The sequence below is a fragment of the Periplaneta americana genome, chromosome 13, assembly GCF_040183065.1.
Source record: "Periplaneta americana isolate PAMFEO1 chromosome 13, P.americana_PAMFEO1_priV1, whole genome shotgun sequence".
Classification (NCBI taxonomy): Eukaryota; Metazoa; Arthropoda; class Insecta; order Blattodea; family Blattidae; genus Periplaneta; species Periplaneta americana.
In genome coordinates this window covers 139,387,994-139,397,430 of record NC_091129.1, presented here as the reverse complement: position 1 = coordinate 139,397,430, position 9,437 = coordinate 139,387,994, and positions in this window count along the sequence as shown.

Here is a 9,437-nt window from a genome sequence, read left to right as displayed (position 1 = left end):
GCTTTTACGTTTCCACTTCATTTGGAAGCTCTGCACTGACTGAGCAAGGCATAACTCTGACTTACTAGTGACACAAGAGACATCATTGTCGGGCCTATGTGTACGCCATCTCTCTGGAAATGTAGGTAGATTACATTATTAAAACCATTAGAATCAGCAGTGGCCAATAATCCGTTAAAAATTCCATCAAATTTTAGGGAAATTTCGCTATATTGGCAACACTAACTGCAAAAAACAATTACAAGTATGGTTACCACAATAAAATGTGAAAGACCCAGTGCTGTTCCAGATCCTGATTGTGTTTGTGAGCTTTGTGATATTCTTGTGAAAGATAACACATAACGATGTTCAGAAACAGAATGAACTCAATGAGTGAACATAGCAAGAACTAACTACATAACTTTTGCACATTTCATTCTCACTCAAACTACTTGTATCAATGCTCATACAGGTCAACCCACTGCTTTCTTGATATATAGAATGCGTTAAGTGTATCCAGGGCCACAACTGGGTAGGGGAGGGGGCATGTGCCCCATGTGCTGCACTGGTAATAAATAATTTAATATGAATATAATATACTTTTTTAATGTATAATAAATATCAAAATTTCCAAACTTAAACTGCAAATACATAAGTTATTTTACTAACAGCTACTGCTGATTCTAGAACTAGCAAGGCAATTTGAGTACACAACCTGTGGAGGGACGGATGCAGAATCCATGTTTGCTCTGGGTGACACAGACCTAATTGAAGCTGAATGTACCTATCCCTAAAAGACCATCAAAGTACTGTGCTATATTTTTATAATTCAGGTGACAACCAAATTTACGTTGAGAGGCACGAGAGATAATTGACTATGACTGATCATCTCATGGAAGAAATTTCATATTCTAACAAGGTTTATGGCACACTTCTTCCCATATTTCAGGTACTGGTGGTAACATCAAGGATTCCCATTCGGAACTTTTCCCCAACATTTATTTCTATATAGGCATGCCATTGCTGTTTGATTGGACTCTCACTGTTACCATTAATAGCGATATGAAACCAGAAAGCAATTGAAAAATATTGAAAACTCCAAAAATAATTTTAATGGAAAAATTCTAATTAAAATTGGCGAATTGATAAATTATTAGACATTCAAATATGTCATATTGTACAAAAGTTTCTACCACTTCAATAAGATGAGCTTCTCAGTTCTGATGCATCCAGTCAAGACTATATGTCAAATTTCGCTCACTGTTAATACTAATACTAATAATAATAATAATAATAATAATCATACAAACAAGTATAAGGCCCAAGGACCGTTACGGTCTCAGCAAGTCATTCTCGGTGCACCTTTTTTGCATGGCCTAAAGATCTCTTCCATTGGGGACAGTATTGAAACATGGTTTTTGTAAGTCTATTCTGATTCATTCGTTGGATATGGTTTTTCCACTGCAGCTGGTACTTGTTTATAATTGAAGTTCTTACATGATATCCTCATTTTTTCGCAGTCCAAGAGACTATATCCTAGTGTTGCTCTCATAAATTTCATTTCACAGGCCATTATTCTGCTGATATCCGTACTTCTTATTGTCCATGCTTCACTTCCGTAACATAGTACAGGTCTAGCTAAGGTTTTATACAATAATAACAAAAATAATTTGGATTAATATGCAAGTGAATATGAAAAAGCTGTAGAAGCTTTGAGAAAGATGAGAAAGCATGCACACACTACAAGAGCATTACAAGAAATATTTTGAATTTCATAAGCATGTAAAAATGACAGAAACACAGGTAAATGAAGATTTAACAACTGAATTTAAAACGAGAATTCAATTAATTCTCAGAACTGAATGTCGAAAATGAAGGTGGGGAGAACTGCCACCAATAAAGGGATCATTCCATAAAAATACTAATATAAACTCGAAGAAAACGACAGTAGAAATAATACACCATTCAAATCCACCTTGACAAAAAAAAAAAAAAAAAAAAAAAAAAAAAAAAAAAAAAAAAAAAAAATACTGTAAAAGGATAATCAACATTGAGAAGTTATGTTACAATCTATAACTTAAGTTTAAATTAATCTGAAATAATGAAGACTGAGAGCTGGGTAAGAGTTACACATTACACTTTGTTAATTTAAGTAAGGCAGCACCTCCTGAAATAATACACAAAGGCAGAAAAACAGAATGATGTGATAAGCAACTCATGACCATTTCGATAAGAAATTATAATTCCTCACTTCTTTTCTTTTTTCTTTACGAAACAGACTTTGCAGTTTTCTTTTCAGATCTTACAGAACAAGACATACACTCTATTAAGAAATAGTAAGAGATGTCAGCACCACATCACACCTCAACTGAAATAATAATGTTAGGGGCAGGGGGACTCATGAAATCTCCCCTCCAATTAAAACTAGGTTAGAAAAGCATCTTACCAAACTTTTACACAAGGTAAGCATTAATGACACTACCAAAAAGAATTACAGTAAATAAATCAGATATGTAGATCACAAACCTTCAAAACAGAAGCACCAACATAATTTACCCAACCATCTCTACTGATCAAAACCTGGAAAATAAAACTAAATATGCATTAAAAGCAAGAAAATATTAAAAGCGTGCTCATGAGATTAATAAATGTAGCACTTGAAAACACCATCAACAGTGTTATAACTATGAATGCACTGAAATCTATTACAAGCAAAGCAAAAAAAAAACTCAACCGAGTACAAGATTATCACCATTTAATTCGAGAAAAACTCGTTCCGGCACCGGGAATCGAACCCGGGACCTCTCAGCTCTACGCGCTAAGTGCTCTTTCCAATTGAGCTATGCCGGGACACGATCCACAGTGCCAGCTGAACTCCTCTCGTGATGTTTTACGGCCCTACTACCTGCACTTTAGTCAATGTAAGTCATACATGCAGGAGCGCATATTTAAATGACTTTATGGCCATATTCAACATCAGTTTGTGACAACTGCTAACAGTTAATACATCACATATTCATTATATGAGGTCTCGCCTACCTCATTGAATATTACACGACTACTATGAAGTAGCCAATATGTATTATCACCATTTAATTCGAGGGCCGTAAAACATTATGAGAGGAGTTCGGCCGGCACAGTGGATTGTGTCCTGGCATAGCTCAGTTGGAAAGAGCACTCAGCGCGTAGAGCTGAGAGGTCCTGGGTTCGATTCCCGGTGCTGGAACGAGTTTTTCTCGAATTAAATGGTGATAATACATATTGGCTACTTCATAGTAGTCGTGTAATATTCAATGAGGTAGGCGAGACCTCATATATAATGAATATGTGATGTGAGTACAAGATGTTAGGAAGTACCTAAATACACTGAAATGTATTAGATTATGATGATTATTTAACACTCTCTCAAGTCCCACTCAGAATTGTGGGAAAATGAAATTATAATAATAATATAATAATCCTCATCACCATTTTTATTGAGCCTTTTTGACTTGCTCTGTTTCAATGGGAGTTATCACTGGGCACAGGCCGATGATACAATGAAACGACAAATATGAAATGCCTCAAACAGATGGATAATCGCAGATAAAAATCTATGAAATTACAATGAATAATACATTTGTATGCTTAGCAGAAATCGCAAATAACAGGATAGAGATCAAATTAGTTTTGATCAAATAGTTGCACGTGTTTCCTTTAATGTTGCTCCCAATTACAAAAGTCATTCATAATCGGTGAAATTATAAAAGCTGGATATGGAAGAGGAAGAAACATGACTGAGCAAACAGAATAGGATTTGGAAGGAAAAGTCAATTTATTTTAAGGTATTAATCTAGCATTTGTCTCAGTAGTTCAAACCCCCTTTAGTTATAATATATGACAGAATAAAATGAAAAACTGTTCAACATTAAAATTTGTTAAAATGATTCTATGAACAGTCAACGAAGCTGGAGTTCCTCTTTATCTAATCGTGGTGCAATTGCATATGGAAAACTCTTAATAATTACCATACGAGGAAGGGATGTGATATTCTACATTTGAGGTAAGAAAGCAACTAAACGATAAGTGAGTTTATGAAACAACTCTTATTACTCGTAAAAGTAAAATCATATACTTCGACTTATATAGTTTATATAAATCGAGATGCTGTTTATTTACAAATCAAAGGCATTGTTTTCCCTCTTTTCTTTGAAAACCATACAAAAGTTTTGTACAATATTTAAACTGTACAACATGGTACTGAACCATCATCGTGATTTTTGACATAAAAAAAATCAAACAAAAAAAAAAAACAAAACAAAAATAAATATATGTATATGTATGTACATATACAAGATGGACTAAAATTAATTACGGTAAGATCTTCACTTCATTGAATTCTTTTAACATAACTTTTCAGTGTTGCACGTCTCTCCAGTTCATGTGCAATAAGGAAGTGTGACCAATGTATGTGACCATGGTGGTGCGATGCACTCTTTAGAAATGGATATTCAACCTTACTGCCACCACACAGCATTTCAAACTGTAGAGGAGTAGCTCCTCAATCAACCAGTGTCTTCCACATCTTTATGTCGAATTTCATTGCAAGCAGAATCATCATTCATATTAATGACACTGAACATCACATGTCACACTAAAAGGTTATTTTTACACCGTCAGTTTTATTGAAAGAGACTTCAACATTTACTCAAAATAATTTTGGTCCATACTGTATATTACTCCTGCTCAATAGGTCAGCAGTCCTCAAATGTTTATTACAAAACAGAAATAGTTTCAATGAGCCAACATTAATATATATTCTAATAATAAGGCCTGGATATTCACGACTGAATGTTGACTCAAGCCGCATATATTTATTTACACATGATATAAACATAAAACCTCGGGACAACAGGCTATTACTCCTGGGAATGAAAAAGGAAGAATTACACTGCTCGCTCATGCTACAAAGCATGTCATAATGTAATAGCTGCCTCTTCTTCTCTATTGGTGGAGGCAGTTAACTTTGTGACGCTTTGTAACTCCAGAAAACTCATTACAATGAAAGTAATTGTTACAAATATGTGTTATAAGCAACATGCAAAGAATTCTTGGAAATTTCTGTATCCAATGATTTTAGTGACTATTCTAGATGAAAATGCCAAGATATTCGAAGTTTTAATTGCTTTGTAAATTAATTTACACAAACTTCAAACTGGCAGACAGTACAAAACAGAAATATATGATAACATACTTAGCACTTAGAGCGTAACATATTCACTGCCATGTTACTAGTTTGGACACAGCATCTTAAACTAATCTCTGTGGCAAGAGCCAGTCAAACTGTCTTTGAGCATTGATAATACTTTAAAAACTCTTTATGCAACACAGTTCTTTTCAAAAATTCTTTACAGCCTACTTAAACAATGAACACGTTCGTAAATAATTTGTTGTAAGCAGTTACATTACTTTGCCTGGTACAAGTTATGTAAAGAAACTTGCATATGTAAACATAATCCCTTTCATAACAATGAAACAAATATAAAATTCAACACAACCAATACTCAATTCAACTTAACACTTGCTTCTTCTCCCAATTTATAAATGCAAGAGAAATACACAAGTTCTGAAGTACTATACATAGCAATTCTTCATTATCACTTCTTGAAAGAGCTGTTAATTTAGATTTTTAAAGTAAAGAGTACATTTTTGCTCAGACTTTCAATTTTAAAGATCATATGAGAATAAAAAATTAATCTTTAGCAGAAAGTGTAGGAAAAACATAATCTGAGAGAAAATATGGCACACAACAATAATTTTTGTATTTCTGATCTGTAATCCTGCTTATATGTATTTACGTATGTGTCTCCAACCTTATTATACAGATGGTAGAGCATTTTGACATAAGGAATTAGTGGTCGAAAAAGCATATTTCAGGTCTTGAACAAGTAATAAGTTTGAAGAACAATTTTTTAAGCTGCTTTAATTTTTTACACACATAAACAACTTACATCCCATAGCAACTGTTCAAAGTGGTGATCACTAGCTTTCATACATCTGGAACAATGCATGACATTTTGCTCCACTCTCTGAAATATCCCTGGTGTCTGTTGTACAATGAGGCAGGCAGTTAAAATTTGTTGTCCAGATGATCGTGGATACGAAGTGGGTACTGTTATAACTACATTCTCTTGCAAACAACGAGATGAAGAGTTCGCGGGAAAAACTATGAATGTCACATTTCTGTTAAGGATTAGATAATGATCTAATTGAGTCTATAACTGCAAGATTTAGTGCTGTTTCTACAGAAAATAAGGGAAAGGATTACTGTATTCATGGTGATAATTCTCCTTTTTACCATTTTTCATAAGAACAACATTAAATTTTGCAGTGATCCATTGAATTAGATAATGACATCAACCTTAAGAAAACTGTGATATTCATAGTTTTTCCTGCGAACTCTTCAGATATTTAATGTTTTATTTCCAAAAAACATATACCTCATAGCAACAACTCAGAGCTCAGAGCAGTTGTTGAAAGTGGCAACCACCTGTCTCAATAAATAAATTACAAGAAAGCATGAAGTTTTGCAAGCATTAACAATTATCACCATGGAAGCACCAAACAGTTGTTATAAAAATTAAAGCAGCTTACAGAAACGTCCCTCTCACACACACACACACATTCAAGATTTCATGGCATCTGACCACTGGTTCCTTATGTCAAAATGCTCAGTTTAGAGTCCTCTATGATCTGTATAATTTTGATCCTAAAGGTTGGAGACACCCTGTATATGCAATATATTTATATATCTTATGGTAAATGCTGTCAGGTATATTTCATTTTCAAGCAGGAAATACTCCGATTAAAAAAAAAAAAATTATAACTGAAATCTTCAATTTTATGCATAATCTGTAAACAACTCAACAATGATATAATGTAAAAGGACATGCAATAAATACCATGCCAGCCTATAAGCAGGCTGAAAATATTTTAAAATGATGTATGTACAAGTAAATATTAATATTTTTAAACTGTGAAGACAGAAACATCAAAGAAATAGATAACAAGTCTCAGTAAATAAAAATCACAATATTTTTTGTATACTTATACAAAAATAGAATGTCTCCAAATGCGATGAATGGAATAAAATATGAATTTTTTCAGGCCAAGTCAAGGCAAAGTTAAATATATTCTAAAAATTCATGAGTAAATTACTACAAAGTTCTCACTATAGACGTTACTGCTCAATAATTTCCTGGATAACAAATTATTTGAACATTATACTCATAAAACGTTTCAATGTGAAAGTTAAACAGGTGCTAGCACAGAAATATCAAGGGCATGCAACCTCATGTTTAATTTATTTTTCTCTGAACGTGTGTGCGTATATAAATAAATAAACTGAAGTTAATTCTCTTGAAGCTCTTTAACATATACACAACAGCACTTCATATGTAAGTATAATTCAGATTAAGAATGACATAATTAAGAAATGGAATAAAGTACAAAAAAAGAGAGAAAATAGTACATGGTGGTGGAATTGCACTGATGTCTGAATCACGATCCTGGAACTTGAATATCAGAGAAAGGGAAAGGATCTTCAACAAAATACATTGAGAGGAGATTTCAAAGTATTAGGTTTTATAATCAGACGAAATAACTTCTGCAAGCAGTGAAAATGAAACAAATTAAAGGCCATAGTTCATTTTTAAAATCGAAAATAGTCTTTTGAATATGATGATATCGAAAAAAAAAAAAATGTCACTGTATTTAAATGTAAATGCTGGTCCCTCGAACTTCATTGTAATAAGATTTCACTGTGTTTGTTAGAAATGACGCAATATTAACACAACCAATGCCTCCTTACATAATATGAACATCCAGACCAACCATTTGAGAACCACTGCATCACACATGTGTCTGTTAACCATTGAGCAATCCTCCTCCTCATATGGAAGCACCTACTGATTATACCTCAGCCCATGGGTTATGTATGAGAGTATTATTGGGTATCTCACTACCACTATGTACATATTAGAGTAACACAAACAAGATGGCCCAATGGGCTAATGTTCAAAGGTTATCCACAAAGTAATGTCCTACAATTTTTCGGCTAAAATTCAATTAAACTCACTTATTATATATAACCAGTTGTACTGGATACTCATTATTTCTTAGACCTTCTTCCTTGCTGTAATGTAAACAATACCTACTACATGTAAGTAATCATTTTTTAACTCCTGTAATTATTGAATTCAAACTTTTCAAGGTAAAATTCAAAATAAGCCAATTAATGGAAAATTGTATAATTGGTAATTTTATACAGTATTAAAGTTACTCCAACTTTACTCAAGTTCAACAAATTTAACAGTTTCCATACATGAAATATAAAAGAAAAATAAGGGCTAAAGTTGTATTACAAATATTCATAAATCAAGAAATGGTAGGCAATTAATAGTAATATGCGTTACAAGAGTAGTATGTTGAAGTTTTCATGTTCGAGGAAAAGTTTGAAAAAGCAAAACATAGTTGAGCTTTTTTAATTTCCGAGAATTGAAAGAAAACATACCGCTCGTGTATCATACATTATTTTGTGCGAAGATCGTTTATTACATACCTGAAAGAGGAATTTCTAATTAGTTGCAATGAAATCTCCATCTTGGTTTCTGTTCAATGACGGCAAATTTGCAAAACAAAAATATCTATCTTCAACATTGTTGCTTTAAAATGTTTTCTGTGTTTACTATACTCCAGCAGGCCGTGATATACATCTGTCTTTTTTTCCCCCCAGTCTATAAATGCGAACTTAAAACAAACGGCTTCCTTAATGTTACATGCATCACGAATGCAGTAACTTTAGTGGAGTTGTAGAGTTTACTTAATTTTTGCAAATATTTAAAAACAATAATTAACAGTGCAATTTAGGTGAAATTGCAGTGGTAAGTTTCCAATTTATAATTATTAGTATATTGAACGTATCTAAAAATAATATGTTAAAAGCCTAAAGCAGTAAAATCAATATGTCACTTAAGCGGTAAGAAGAGGGAAATTGTTATGTGTGTTAGGCTGGGAATACTGATTGTGGAATTTTAGACTTACCGCAGATTGGTTTTGTGCGGAAACCAAGCAAATACGCACGATCTCGCACAAAATAATTTACAATTCTTGTAAGTAAAACATTCTACATACATACATATTCGAAAGATAAAAGCAGTCATCAGGTACTAAATTGTGTAGATGTATCAGCTATAGAATTATTAATGCCAAGTTTTGATCAGTTAATATCTGAGGTGACTGAACAGATTAAAAACTTCAGAGATGAATAACAATAAATGTTGTCATACTGCTTGACAAAGAACATTCACAGCATTACATTTTATGTATGTTGTTTGTACTGTAAGGCATGATCTGAAGTTTCATAAAAAAATTAAGGACTGATGAGTAGATAATCAGGTACAGATTGAATAGGAAAAACA